Here is a 16,298-nt window from a genome sequence, read left to right as displayed (position 1 = left end):
CTGAAAAAAATAGTGAGATCTAGTTAGAAAATGTAAGATTTTTAAAAACATGTAAGTGTGCTTTTTATTATTTTCTACATTTCAAACATTAAGGTTCATGTTCTCAAGCATTTGTCCACAGATGTGAGAACCCAGAATCCTTTTTTTAAGAAAAAGTGAGATTCTTGAGTAACCTCCAGTCTCCAGAAGCTGAAGTATTTGTAAGAACAGCAACAACTGAGAAAATTACAATATTATTGCCAGAATAAACAACCCTCTATTGTGGAAATACTGACAAACTTTACTGATCAGATCTTGTTTGTGCTACATGTTATGAAAACAAGTGAAAAGGGGTTTTTTTGCTCCTAGATCATTTAGAGCCTGAGTAGGAAAAGGGAAGAGGGTGGCAGAAATACAGTCTTTTCAGATCACAGCCCTAATGCACAAGTAAGTCCCTAGTAATATGTTTTCCTCTACGGTCATAAACCAGATAAATAATATAATGCTGAGCACATTAAGCAACATCAGGAGGAAAATGAATACAGTTGTCTGCTCAGGAGGACCTGAATAGTGTACAGTAAATAAGATGGGTGGGAGGAATGTCTATATATTGAAATGTGAGGGAGAAAACAGTGAAATCACAAGGGCCTCACCTTTCCCATCCTGAATGGGGTTTTCTGGTAGAAAAGATGCGAACACTTGATTACAGGCTCTGCGACAAGTGCTGAAACTTGGTTGTTGGCAAACCTTATTTCTGAGGATTCCTTACTTTGGGACCTGAATGTCCTAAAGGAGGTTTCATACATCAAAAAATTCCAAAGTGTTTAGGTATTCTAATTATGGCCCACGTGCATAACTTAAGCAAGTGTCTACAAGCAAAATGTGTTTGAGATTTAGTGTGTTGGTGGTCACACATACAAGTTTAAGAGATTGCAGATTCTTTAACTAGTTGAAAACACAGCAAGATAAAAGGAGTTAGATAACACATGACTTTATGTAATGTGTCCTTGAGTAAGCTGATTTGCACTGAATTTTAATAGACCCCTGATTCATCAAATCTCAAACAGAATTAAGGTATGGACTGGATCCTAATAACATCATGCTTTATATCCATGAAAGATAAATTAAAGGATGCAAAACTGCTATTGACAAACATTGATTATATGTACTTTGATGGACTTTGAAGTTGTGCCAGATGCGTCTTGTCAGCCTCCAAAGTTTTCTTTTAAATCTCATTGCATAAGGCTTTTACTTTTTAATTATTTTTTTCCTTCAGCCTCTTTGATCAAGAAAAAATGTAGATCATATTTGCGTGATGCTATTTCCTATGCATTTTATTTAGATATGCCCTTGTGCACAGCTCATGGTATGTAAAAAAGTTACATGGCGCTTAAACCATCTCATCCTGTTATCCTGGGTGCTATTTAACACTTAATTGACCTTCTCAAGCTACTGAGTGAGATCTCACCATGTGCAGAGGGCTAGCACAATGCTCATATCTTTTTGTGCCACATAAATTTATAAATCTACAAAATAAAACACAAACGACGAGGTTGCTGCCTCTCTTTGTTTGAAGGAGAGTTTTGACCAGTGAGAATGTTCTACGATCCATCTCATTCTGACCTCTGTCTGTGACAAAGTGGTCTTCACATCAGACACTATGGAAGGGCAAACCTGCTTGCAACTTCTGCTGATTTTAGAGGGTGCACCAAAGTTTAAACACGTGAAATGTCCTGTCAGGAGGGAGCTTCAAAAAACTGAAAGGAAGATTTGAAGCTGCTTTGATTCTTGAAAGCTGTGAGTCCACATACACCAACTTGCTTTCCTTGTCCATTAGGATATGGCCAACCCTTTCAGGGCACAGGAGTGCATTAAGTATGCTCCTGTGCACGGCAAAATTCTTTAAAGGTGATGCAGGATGTGGGTCCAGATGTTCTTTTTTCGGGAGTGGACCCATTCCCTACATCTCCAAGCCCATCTCAGTGATGATGGCTTGCTCATCAGACATGAAGCACTTCTCTGTGACAGTCTAGGTGTTTTCAAACAATAAATATGGAGAAAAAACATAGAGAATAATTATCAAATCCTTTAAAATTGAGAGTAAACAGAAGAAAATAGCTGGTTTAAGTACTGAAACAGAACTATGGTGAACTGAGGGGGTTCTGCAGAGCTGTCTACACTGCTTTGAACAAATTATTTGCTCTCAGAATTCCTGCACTTCCCACCTGAAAAGCGTGGGTAGTAACTTCTCTTTCACTGTGCCTTGCCTGTTTAGATAATAAACTCCTCTGGCTCAGCATTTTTTCCTGTATTAATGAGCAGTTCCAGGCACAAGAGGTGCCATGCATTGGCTGCAATGTCTAGTATAAAAGAAGGAAAAGCAAAACCTAAAAGACTGTAGTCTCAATGATTTATTTGGAATTACTATCAAGTATTGTACTGTATAATGATTGAGTAGTTTTTGTTGCCAAAATAAACAGCATAAACATTTTTTTTTCTCCTCTAAAATGGGAATTTCCACTGAAAAAATATTTCCCTTGGCCATTTTTCTGCCACTGTGCACAACACTTGAATTCTGATCCCACAAAGCATTTCAAGCCCTTCCTGGCTGATAATTCTTCTCCACCCTCCAAGACAAATGAATATTCTGTACTGGATCTACCTACGTGTGTCTAGTGTGTGTGGGTTATTATGGAGTTAGATACACTAACTGCAGATCTAGTTATTAACACCGGAAGAAACAAATCAGCATAGCTGTGAGTGATGAGAGAAAGTTCCTGTGGTAAAAGAGGAATAAAAACATCTACTACGCAACTTTAATAAAAACAATAGTTCTAGAAATTCTTGCCTGCATCAGCCATCAGCACCATGCCCACAAGAGCACAAGCCAGTCTCTTGAGGGTTGGGACATCTCTCTTCAGACACAACAGCAATGCCATGGAATATAAAAAGACTGATGCTTTGACTTTGTCCTTTTCCACTGCTACCATTTTGAGACTTTCTATAATTAACCTAATAATATGAAAGCCCTATACATGCTTATGCTTCCTTTTTAGCGTTCCCTCTATTTCCATTAAATACAAGCCTTTTTCAAACAGTAAATGAAATAAGAAATCAGAAGCCATATTATTCCTCTTTAAACAGAAGGACTGGCGTTGAGTGAGAGTATAGGGAATTGACTTTTAATATAAAATCTGGGAAGGGGAGGAGGGCTATTCTCTTTGTGAAATTCATCTTGGTGCAGAAAGCCAGCATGAGGTCTAGACACCACTTAAATCAACATTTAAAGTGTTGCGGTTGCATTTTGTTTCATAATTCTCTTTAGCAGCACATTCCCAGCGATGGTTTCAATTCTTGGGCTCAGATCAAAAGCACAGTAAAAATTTAAAGACAAGTAAACAAACAAAAACCAGAATAAGTGCAGGCAGCAGAAAGTTCTGTTGGACGTGCAAAAGGGCTCTTCCATCGTTCCTGCTGCTACAACCCAGAAGTAACTCTTCAAAGGCTTTATATAAACTCAAAGCTAGTGCAAGAAGAGGCTCAGCTAGTTAGGAAGAGAGGCAATCCTGCTCCAGCAGTACACATCAGGACCAGCAACCTCTCTCTAATGCTGATTTGGTACCAGTCTCTTCCTCTGAAGGTGCATAAACACCACTGAGACCTTGAAGAGGAACCTGCCATGGTGGAGCTTTGTTCCTGTCCTCAGTCAGAGACTCGTGTATGCCCAGGCCAAAAGGTTTTCTGTTCCTTCGTGGCCTCTTGGGTGTTCTTTTAAATCTTTCCTGTCAGAGCTCTGGATATTCTTGTTAGCTGAGTAGCTTTCTGAGCCCATTTTTTGTGTCTTGGAGCTGCCTGCTAAAAGCATTAAAATTGTAAAGCGGTGGACAAAGGAAGACAGTTTTGCTTTCAAGCTGAAAAACATGCATCAAAGCCCCTGTAGTAGATTTATAGAGTATTAAAAACAAACAAAATCTGACCGTAGGGTAACATCATTTTAGGTAAGATGCAATGGCCTACCTCAAAGTCTGCATTTAATGTGCACAGCTCTCACTTAAACTGCCTAGGCTACAAATCCCAAGGGCCAAATTCTGTCCAGCCATCCTGAAACAGAGATTTTTTTTTATGTTGCAAAGGTAGAGCAGCTATAGTCTCTCTTCTCTGGTTACCCACCTCTCTTCCAGAGACTCGGTTGGTCTTTCAAGACAAAGCGGGCAGCAGGGAACATGTAAACGCCGTGCTCCCGTCAGGTAATCTCTGATGGGAGAGGGCTATAGTCAGGGGAGACCTGGCAAGAGCTGACAGTGTCATCCTGCTGCTTTGGGGGAAAAGGTGAGTTTTCTGAAAGGTGCAGCATTTGGCTTTTAACCTGACAACAACAGTAAGAGCATAGGAAAGAAAGGAGAAGCTGTAACAGCAGAGACCAAGTGATGCTGCTGCACCTGAAAGAGCGTGACAGTAGGACCCAGCAGCACACCCATGAGGATTTTTTTCTCTAGGGGTGATGAGCAGCAGCACAAAGGGGTGGCCAGGCTTGGTGGGGCACCAGGCAGCAGCTTGCACAGAAGTGTGTGACCTACCCTGTGCTGGTCAGTGCCAGGAGCCTCCAAAACACATCAAATAGCAGCTGGCAAGTCAACTGGAGGCAGGAGCCTCCGCTACCCTTCTGAAAGGTGACTCTTGTAGTACAGTGGCACAGACAAGCTGTTGTGGATCTCAGATGGTCCTTGGCCCCTGGGCTCATGAGCTACAAAGAAGAAGGTACAAAATGAGTTTAGAAAGAGGTGCATGGACTTCCAGGGAAGATCCATCTCCTTTCTGTACCCTAAGAAAGGCACAGACCCCACCGGGCACCCAAGTTTGCAAAGCTGTAATGTCTGCAGCCCCAGGGCTCCTCCAGGAGAAGCTTCTGCAGTCTCGGGTGCTGCGCAGCTGCAGGAGATGTCACACATCTTTGTACCACTTCATCCAACATCTGTGTCTTTTTTCCTCTCACACTGCAGTACAGATGACACCACCCTCATTACTAATTTATTTTTACAATACCTGAACAAGCTGAATATAATGAACGTTAGGGTAACTACATTTTTCCTGTTGAAGAAGCAAAGCCATAACAAAGTCTGACCCCCATACTATTTCGCATGCAACCACAAAGTAGGGAACACTCGGATTTAAAAAGATATGCCTCCAAAATACATCGTTAAAAAATTATTGCAATTTCTTTGATGATTTTTGGTTTTCCCCATTCACCACAGTGTTGTTACTTTAAGAGCAGTCACACATTTTTCAGTGGGACAGTGAGGTATCTGTTTACAGGAGGGGAATCTAACAGGAGGCCGTACAGTAACATATACACTAAGAATGTGGGAATTCTTTGACAGAATAATTTAGTAGGCTGTTCAATTAATTAATTAATTAATTGTCTAAATGACTAAAATAACAGAGACAAATAACTTCAAGTGTAACTATGCCCAAGTGTTATATGTACAGCTATGCAGTTCTGATAGAGCCAACAAATCTTAATTGGGTAAGAACCTACTTTAATCTCTTTGAGCATTTACTTTTCCTTGTGCAGCATTCTGAATAAGAACATACAAAAGATTTTCTATTTTCATTTATTTATTAACATTCATTACTACACATTGACAGAGTGAGACATCTGAATAGCCAGCTGAAAGGGTGCAGAACTGTACCAGCACATGGTTGTAGCCCTTGCCTTACCTCCTTGGTTCTCATATGTGGAGGTGATGAAACGTGCAACAACTTTAGTACTTATGTTTATCTTGGCTCTGTGTTTAACTTGGCTGGCCTAGTGTGATAAGCAGGGCCAATGTGGTTGAGCATAAAGATGTTGACTTCATTTCAAGCCCAGCTTCCCCAGGTTATGAATCCTATTTTTGATCCATTGTCTCAGTTCTATGCGTTGTCACTGGATTTTTTTTCTCAAAACCAATGTTTCTATGGACACTTATCCAGTATTCAAGCTCATTTTTTTAAATAGTTGAGGCTGAACAAGTATTTTAAGTATTTAAGTATCTGAAACTTATAACAGAAGCAACATAGCAGTGTTTGCACTTTTCTACATGTAACAGTGGTGACCACAAGTAAAATTGATCATGGTTTTTATAAGACTGTCTGGGATAAGAAAGCTGTCTCTTGAGCAGCAATACTAAATGTGAGCTCCAGGTCAATAACTGCAGGGCTAATAGGTTGTCAATTAGTTATTGGAACTGTGAGCAGATCCTAAGGGATTTTGTGCCCTGCTCCTGCTGAATCCACCCTTACATGCCTTTACAAACTTCAAGCAATGTTCCTACCCCTTGTTTACTAAGTTCAGCACTATTTGGCTGCTTCCCTCCAGCCCTCCATACTGGCCCTTTTTTGACTAAGCTGCTCTGAAACCTATTTGTTGCCTTTTACACTGCCCAGTTTCTGTTCTCCTCACTGCAGTCAGACCAGGTTTGCAAGCTTAAAAGTTATGCTGATGAGTGGGTACCCAGAACCAGACCCAGGAAATGTGATGGGAGCAAGATGTTTGCAGCCCAGAGGCTTTCTGCACCCACACCACCAGGGGAGCCCCCAAAGCGCCAGATTGGGAATGGACAGATCCAACACCATGAAATATCAGCCTCTGGGGTTTATAAAGTGAAATGCAAGCAGAACTTTCCGGTAGAAGGTGACATTTTGTGTGGAAAACACTTTTCATACAGTATGTTTAGACAGGCACCTACATTTTCACTGCAAATTTTGAATGTTGTAGTGCTGAAATGGGTGGCAGCATGTATCAGTGTTTATGTTAAGAGTAATTACAGTGATATTATAATCATCTCTAAGCCAGGCATTGCAAAACTGAATAATTTATTGTTAAACTTAATTCAAATGTACTCCAAAGTAGAACTGATTCCTGAACAGCCTGAGCTCACCTCTGTAGTGGCATCCTGAAGCCAGCAAAGCAATATGGTTACATTAAAGTCTGTGGTCTGTGCTTAGAGTACATCGTTCTTTTAAATGTGTATTTATTTCATCTTTTCCCTTTGCCATCCTGCTTCCCACAATCACAAGTTTTCTTCACCCTGACATCCATTCCCAGAAATCCTCTCTTCTCCCCTAATTGTCCTTGCCCATGCTAGTGCTCTCACTTGTACACCTGAGCGGGACCCAAAATGTCAAAGTAAATGACCCCCAGGAGGGAAGGAGCTTTGACACCATGCAGAGGATGCTTTGGGAGAGGAGGCTGCAGGCAGCAGGACAAGCTGGAAAACCCAGCACCCCTGGGGCTGTTCCTGAAGCTGAGGTTCCCATGGGAGAGCTGCCCAAGTCCTGGTGTCACATCCAGCAAGGGTCTGACAGGCCCTGCACATCAACCACCTCTGCATGTCTTTGGGACCATCCCTCCAGCGAGCCACCCCATAGACTCTGTGCTAAAATAAATTCCTGGGGAAATAAAAAGTGTGTATGAAGCTACCCCTTCCTTTTCTTTCTCTCCCCTTCCCTTCCCAAGCAGATGTATCCATTCCACAGCCCATATTTGCAAACTTTTTGCTTCTTCCAGCAATTTTTGTACTCTGAAGCAGCATCATTGAATTTTGCTTAGTTAAGGCAAGACGGCTCATGTCAGAAAATGTTTGCTAGATTGGGTCTCGTTTTGTAACATTTTCCCTCAAAGGATCATTCAATGATGCATCTTAGAATCAGATTCCAGAGAGGGAACTAAAAGAAACATCAATAAAAAAAAGAAACTGTGAGGAAACTAAATATAGAACAGGCCAATATGAATTAAACAACATCCTAGAAATCTTCACACAATAATTGATTTGCTCATTTGTACTTCTTTCTATTCTTTAATCTTTCAGCAGGGCTTCAATCCTCCCCCCATTGCTTTTTTAATATTCTCTGTTCATCTGTTGTCTACAATATTGTTTCTGATCTCTCTCATCCCATCAATCATCTATAAAAAGAGACTAGTCCACACACTCTGGTCTCCAATCCTAATGACTGTAAAGAACTAATCACCTAAACTGAGTGATGTTCATTGTTGTAAGTGTCTCTTTGATTTATTAAACATCTCCGTATAAATTCCTGCATGTTTTGCAAGTTGTTTCCTAGAACCTGTATGAAGGCACTTTGAAATCCTAAAACTGTCTGCTTATGGGGCTTTTGGTTCACCTAATAAATGGATTCTCGTAGTGAAAAATGAGCTTCTACTTAACTGAAAGGACCACTCAATTCCAAATTCAGGTCAGATCCTCAGTTTGAGCTTTCCCTGAATACACAGCAAACTTACAAAGGCCACTCATACGCACTTTATAATAGTTTGAGAATGCTGTGTGTATCCGTTCAGCACGTCTGCCTGCTGAAGGAGAGCCATAGACAGTATGGAAATACTCCTGATGATGGCATTTTCCCCAGCCGTCACTTTCACATGCTGTTGCAAGCTCTTCAGTTGAGCAAGGAGACTTCTAATCTGATTTTTAAAAGTTTAATAACTGAAAATGTTCACACTCTGTCCTGGTCAAAATGACATATTCAGTACCATGCCATCCGTGTGCAACTATTCCTCACAGGGACAAGGTTTGATTTGATTGCTGAAGTCAATCTCTTTGACCATAAACCAGTCGTGAGGCCACTAAATACTCACCAAAGGATCTGGATGACACCAGATTTGGGGATTTTCAAAGGGGTGCAAGATCCAGGTTCTGCCAGTCACACTGAGGACTGCCTCCTCATCTCTCCTGGTCTCACTTGAAAGAAAAAGATCCTAAGGACAGAGCAGAATTCAACATGAACAAAGTGTCTCTGAAGATGGCACGAGGCTTTTGAAAGAGATTTACATAACATTCTCGTGACCTGATTGTGAAAACCCTATGTGGGCACAGCTGTTGGTAGAATGACACTCAGGGGTCAACACTGAAAATGGAGGAGCAGTTTGACCAACAACTCATCTGTGGGTCCGCCTTAAGACTTGGGCTATTAATGCTTTTCACCAGCACCTTAAGGTGCAGGACTAGAAAGAAAAGGTACGAAATCTTTGAATTATGCCATTCTGGAAAAGATTCTTCATCAATGAGGTGTTTTAAAATTCCATTCCCCTTTCCTATTCTGGATTTGCACAGAATATTGAGTGCCTGCTAAAAATAAACGCATATTCCTTAATGTTCATGACACTCTTTACAGCAGTTCCTGCTAATGAACCAGCTACTGTTACAGGCGGGTGAGTTTCATGCATTGATTGCCTTACTGCCTCATACTAAGTAAAAAAGACGTTAATAATCTTATTATTACAGAAACACCGTGGAAACTCATAAATATAGATTCAACAGTTAACATCACAAATCTGTGAAAACCCTTTTTTCAGCACAGTATGGGCATAGTTATGTTGGCAGGCAAAAGAAGTGGGAAAAAATTATGTATAATTTATTCTATAGATTTGCCCACTTTTTCTGTTTACAAGATGTGCACTAATACTTTGCAGCTTTGTGTTCTGTAACCATTATCAAAACAGTTTCTCGCAGCCCTCTGGTAAGGGTGGATTAAGCCAGGCTGGTAAATCTTGGTTTGGTGTATAGACCTCACACGGTTTTCCTTTTCACTGCCTGATCAGCAGGTTGTCTCTTAGAATGAGATTTTGTTTCCTTACATTCTTTAGCATTCAAAATTTGCTTTCTGTGCATAGCTCAGGGTCTCATGCAAACATCAATGTTTTTGTAATTACAGTTGTCAGCTAGAGTAGCCATAGAAAGGGATGAGCTCTCCCTCAAGTGCACACATTCAGAGAGGCTTGCAACAGAGAAACACAGCCAAAGAGGGTCTTCTCTTTCTTTATTTTTTTTTTTCCCTCTATTTTGTTAAGGAAAATGTGGCAGTGGTGTTTGGGGGGTGGGGGCGGAATCCCCCAAATTACTGAAAAACAAATAGAGAAAGTAGATTTAGTTTTCTGTTCAAGCGAATGTTCATGCAACTGCTTAGTGAAGTTTAAAATGTCCCCATCATCTGTGCTCGAATACGTAATGTTGCTGTAAAAAGATATTTCTATTAATATCAGGTGAGAGAACTCCATTACCCAGTCATGAGAACATAAATAAATAATAACCATCCACAACATTGGTGTCAGCATCTTTATCATAGATGCTGATTTGGTCTAGATGATTTCCAAACTCTCAGGAAGGGAGATGCATTTCTATTCTGAAAGGGTCCTCCTCAGAGGACCATCATGCAAAGGGATAGAGATTAGGAACAACCAATAATTTCTGCACATGTGGACTCACTGCATTACAAAAAGGATTGCAGAGAGATATATTTTTAAAAAAATCTAAGAAGTAAAGCACAGGCATGACAGAGGCTTTATGTTGTGGAAGAAAAAAGGCACAAACATGACAGTTGAAAAAAAACACAAAGAATTTCACCCCTAACCAGTTCCAACCAAAATATGTTCTTAGAATCATATCACACCAGTCTGCAGTTGGGTCACCTATATTGATACTGTATACTTAATATATTTGCTGATGACAGAGTTTGTCTACAAATTTTGTATCAGTGTTTTCACTGGGAAGTGATCTGTGACTTTTTGTGTGCGACAACACTGAAAATTTAAAGTCTGTTATCTCACAATCTAACTTAGGCTTAAAAATGAGTTTTTGCTCTCTTCTCAAACAAATGATTCCCAAATCTCTGTGGGGTAAATATGGTGATGATTTTACCCGTTCTACAATCCTTTCAGTTTTAAACCTGTCAGCTCATCTGAGAACGGATATTATAAATTTTACAGCTCTGGTTTGGGAGAAAATCCTACAGCTTGAAGAAAAGAAATAGAGACTTTCCCATTTTGATTTTTTCTTTTCCAATTTTGTTTTGTTTTTCCCAGAAAGATGCTTGCAGCTCGGGAGGCACTGAGCAGTAAAGAAGGCTGGCAGTAGTTAAGTCTTGGTGGAGGTGAACTGTACAGTTAGAGGGCAGAAAAAGAGGTCAGAGATATATATGATCAATACAATATTGCACAGGAATTGCCACAGAGGACATCTCACACCTACTTTGTGTGTGCACTTATAAATACCTGTCTGTATCGCCAATCCCTGGCTCAGCTGCAAAAGGTTCTGTATCTTTGACGTGAGGCAAGAAGATCTCCATCCCCGCAGTTCTACTGAGATTACTCAGCTGTGAACAGATAACTCAATACAAAGAAGAAGAAGAAAAAGCAAGGAAAAAAGTAGAAGCAGACAATTTCATAGAGCCCAAACCAGACAAGACTCTCTCTGATGACCAAGGGAAAAGCTTTGATAAACGGTAGGGCAGCTCCTCAAATCCAGGTCTCTGAAAGTAGGGGTGGAACACTGCAGGAAATAATATGAGAGTCCCTGCTGTGGGAGTCAAGGGAGACAGGGAAAATAGTTCAGGTAATAAAAAAAAAATGTTAATATTACAAGAGTGGAATGCATCTGAGTATAATTCCAGACTTTTAAGTTCAGTTTTCAAATCTTGGAGAAAGAAAGAGACAGCCCGCTGCCATCTCACTAGTTTGTCACATTGGGTTTAAGGTGTGGAATAAATCAAAACTTTTTTTTTTTGGAACATGGTACAAAGAAATGCATTAATAATACATGAAAAATGTTCATCACGTTGGTGTGCATCAGTGGAAACACTATTTTAAAGAAGCTATGAGCAACACATTAAAAGACTTGACCTAAGTTTCACTTCTTGATGTGTCGGGGTGGGGGCAAGGCAATAATTTCTTTTACCCACTGATGTGCTATATCTGTGACTTCCCACTTGGGTAGAGAAGTTGGGTTCCCAAAGCAGGGACAATTCTTTTTCTTCTCACAAGTAAGCAAGGAAGTTTGAATCCTCTGAGCCATCCCCTCTAAGCACATTCAAGAGGAACAGAGAGAGAAATAAAACAAAACCTCCCAGCTAAGTGGCAGTTGCCATGCCTTTTCTTCCTCTACATGCTGAATGTTTAAATGCCTAAAGACTCCGATGTTTGCTGAGAACAGCAGTCATTTTTGTGCTCAGTTCTGCGGATACATGCACATGCCCACATCCTGTGTCTTTCTCAATGGTTTGACTTTCCTTCCCTTTAGCTTCCAGATCTGCACTTCAAAACAAACAAACAAACAATAATAAAAGTTGTTCTGATTAAAAGTATACAATTGCTATTTATGGAAGAGCATAGCTGCAATAAATACTTGTTTCCAAGCTAGCTGAATCTATTAGCAATCAGAGTGTGGGAAAGATCAAAGGGAAGATAAACACAAAAATGACATTCATGATTTGGATTGTGGTAGCACCCAAATGCTCCACACAAAAACAAGGCCTCCTGCATGCGATGCTGTACAGTCACATAGTGGAATTTTCTGGTCTTCTGAAGTACCAACAGTCTCAATAGGAAAACCGTACCTAAGGGGGAAGACATCAGATGATTTCTGATAGTGACCAGAATGAGGAAATGCTCATTTCACTAGGGTGTCTCTGCTCCTGGGGCTAATTTGGTTTGCAAGAGCTGTGGGCACCCTCTCCCCAGCTGGTGACAGAGATTTTAGTCCTGCCACCTCCATGGTGCTCTGCACCCCTGAGGGAACCCTTTGAATACTTTCTACTTCAGGAATGCAAGAGCTCCAGTTCTACCGTCTCTTCCATGAGCTCCCTGTCCTCTCAGGACTGATCAGCTGCAGTTGAACTGGACAATTTCCCTTGTCTCGTGGACAGAGAGAGTGCGGGAAATGGATGGTCACTCCATCACCTTCCTCTGCCTCTGAGGAGCCCAGGGTTAAGCATGGTTGTTGTCAGGCCGTGTCACAAGCCACACATGGAGATGTAGCCATAGGACCTCTTTTCAGTGACCCGCTGGTGGCCATCTCCCATCATGGAGCCAGCAGAGCAATCCTCAGCAAACTCAAAACTCTGAGTGAGGAGTGTCTCCGCATCCAAAACTGATCCTGTCTTTCCCTGCTGGACCCTGATTTTCAGGCTGAGGGTGTGGGAAAGAGGGAATTTACTGCTCCAAAAGACTCTCACTGCACTCCTAATATATGCCTTAAGCCTGTTGTCACCATCTTCATTTGTAATTTTGTGAACTACTTTTACCTTATTTAATAGACTCTCACAACAGGAAAAAAAGACCCTAAGGAAAGAGAATAAAAATTGTTACTTTGCTAAGACCTTGCCTGGCAAGTTTCAGCTCAGAAACCCCAGAGAATGCAGAAGAGATTAATGAAAATGCTGAGAATCACCATAATAATTCCATCTACCCACACCAGTGTCAGCAGGCTCAGCAGGGCCTGTCATTAGAAAGCCCTCTTTTAAAATGGGTGTCCCTCCTATTAGTTAAATTATCTAGACTGTGGTGAAGAATATTCCAAGGTGACAGAAATCGGAACAGTACAGACTGCTAAAAATGAAAATCAGATAATTGCTCATAAATTACTTCTGGGGTCTTTCAAGATCTTTCAGTCCTGCTGACTGAAAGCAAGTCATTTGGAATGCAATAATTAAAATAAAAGCTGCAACATACAGGAAATGTAGTTGGAAGGAAGATATTAAGAGATATATTGTACCTGCATAAATTATCATCTGGTTTTCAACAGCATCCTGAATTTGCTCTTATTCTCCTTAAAAGGCAAGTATGGGTGAAAGCCTTGGCATGGAGACCAACCCTGGTTCTGGTCCCCGGTGACCTCCCTGGACTTCACACGTATACCAGCCAGGGGGAAAAAGGGATGGATGATGTTGTCCTCCTTCACAGTTTTTCCCCAGTGCTATGTCTGGTTAATACTCAGTGACAACCACCCTTGACACAGGGGACCAGCAGATCTTCAAGGGTGGCACAGCAGCCCCCAGCTCTTCTCGTGTCTTCAGGCCTTCTGGAGAGAAAGACTACCCTAAAGGGACAAACCAAAAAGTCCTTCCTTGAGATGGGACCTTGAGACTTCTCCAGGAAATGTTTTTAACAAAAGGTCTTTTCTCCTAATCTGCCACATCTGAGGGTAAAATTCATGTCACTTGGTGTTCAGAGCAGCCACCTCCATATCAGGTGTTTTCAGTAGTTTTAGATGAAAGATGCTTAGAGACAGAAGGGGTGCTCTGGTGAGCTCAGGGCCAAGACATAGTCACCTCTTCAAGTGTGTTTTCTCTTCTTTTTCTCATCATCCCACACAGCTACCAAGTGTTTGGAGGAGGACAGCAACAGAACTCCAGAAAATGTCTGTTAAAAATCCCTTTGACACTCATTTACTGCTGACCACGTTTGGTCTAAAAACATGAAGAAATTATTTCACCCCTCTTGGCATTTATTGGACTACACAGAGAGGTTTTTTTTCAGACTTCTTTTTTTTTTTTTTCTAAGCCAGACTGTATTTTTGTCATTGCCCAGAGGATTTAACGCATGGACTACTCTATAAATAAGTCTTATTATCCCCCAGTGACAAATGTGGCTTCTTTCTGAGAAGTTGCATAATAGCTCAAGTGGGATAAACAGGAATATTCTGATGGTGTTAAGTTTCACAATTAAACAGGGGATAGTTCCTTCTGTAACAGGGATGGCTAACTGGTTTTTAAATGACCTTTTTATTTTGTACTAAAGCCAGCAAGTCCTCTGCCCATGAATTACAGCTGGGCAGTGAGAAGGGGAGGACATGAGCCACCAACTTGTAACTCTCTGTGGTTCCCCAGAGATAAATTTGGTTGCCACAACTAAATGTATAGCTATAAAAGTCTGCCACCGGGCTGACACGATTCCGCTGGTCTCAGCAATGCCAAGGACCGTACCAGCAGCTGAAACACCCCACGCTATTCGAGGTAAGGTAGGAGGCAATCGTGTGACAGTGACCCTGCAGTGTGAACGACACAGTCTGTTTCTGGGAAGGAAAATGGAGGATTTCTGTCTTCAGGGCTGCTTCTCTTGCACATTTTGCCAAAACTAAATTAACCCCATGAACATAGAACAAGCGTACATATATTAAGGGGTTTCTTTCATGAATAAAGGATGCCGGGTCACCTAACCTCCATTCAAATAAGCAGCACAGTGAGGGAGAGAAAACTGAAGGTAATTTGAAGTTACACTGGGGAGAAGAAAGAGGTTTACTTACAGCTGAATCATACAGCAACCCAATCTGTCAGAAATCAGCAAAGAATCATGCAAATTTGCACGATCTTTGTCAATCTGTCCCCTGCCTGAGTCTCCTCTAGCCATATCACAGAGACCTTGCATGGTGGAGGCACTTCAGCCTCCCAGCATCGCCCCTTCCAGTGCAAATCCTCCTGCAACACCAGGCCGCAGGGCAAAGTAAGGGTCAGGGATGACTTTTACAGTTATGACATAAATTCCGCACAAATAATGCTTTTCCCCAATCCCATCACCTAAAGCTCCCTTAACACCTGGTGGTTTAGTACATGTTCAAAATTTCCATTAGAACGAATCTTTACCATCCTTGCTGCTCTTTAGGCTTAGGAAATAGTTTGCATAGAATTCAGGGCATGCAGGTGAGAGTGTTCTTGCAGGCTGACCTTTTTATAATCTCTAATTCTCAGTACTCACAGTTTCACTTTTATCTGGAAATTCATAGGAAAAATTGTCTTTTGGAACAATGAGAAAAGGCTGATAAACTCATCAGTTTCTGGGATGTGTGAGAAGAGGGAGGATGATCATCCCCTACTGAATGCCTGAAATCAGCACTCAGAAACAGATAGAGCTCCTACTTCTATTTGATGACTAGATGTCAACATTACATTGAAGTGAACTCAGCAATACCAGCTGGTACCCTGGGCCCTTCAGAGTCTGACCACAAAGACACCATGGAGCTGTTGCTCAGATGCACCACTGAGGCGTCTCCAGCACATGTGTCTGCTCGTAGCCATGTTTAGGGGGACAGGGTTCCTAGCTAAATCCATTAAGATGGACCATGTACTGTCATTAGGTATGAAGTATGTGTGTGCAGCTCAGCAGATATCAAATTCATTTGTACACAGGGCAACACTGAAAGCTTTCAGTGCAGAAATCCACTGGAGAGCAGAAGGATATCTGGATGCAGTGCTGGTATTTTATGGCGGGTCTCGGTTCCGGCATCACCATTCTCACATGCTCCTCTTAAATGACCTTGCTGCTTTACCACACTGTTTATATTTACTTACTATTGAAAAATATTTCCATGAAAAATATTCAAAAAGGAGAGAGGTTAACAAAACTGCCATTTAGGCTGAAAATATTAAGCAATAGATTTCTAGTGCTGCTTACCTGAGAGTTCTAGCAGGCCGCTGTACTCACCAAAAGGTGCTTTCTTAGCTTATTTTATGCATTAGCTTCACGTAGAATAGTTGCCTCTGTAAGTGAAGAA

This window comes from Patagioenas fasciata, chromosome 8, assembly GCF_037038585.1.
Source record: "Patagioenas fasciata isolate bPatFas1 chromosome 8, bPatFas1.hap1, whole genome shotgun sequence".
NCBI lineage: Eukaryota > Metazoa > Chordata > Aves > Columbiformes > Columbidae > Patagioenas > Patagioenas fasciata.
This window is presented reverse-complemented; position numbering follows the sequence as displayed.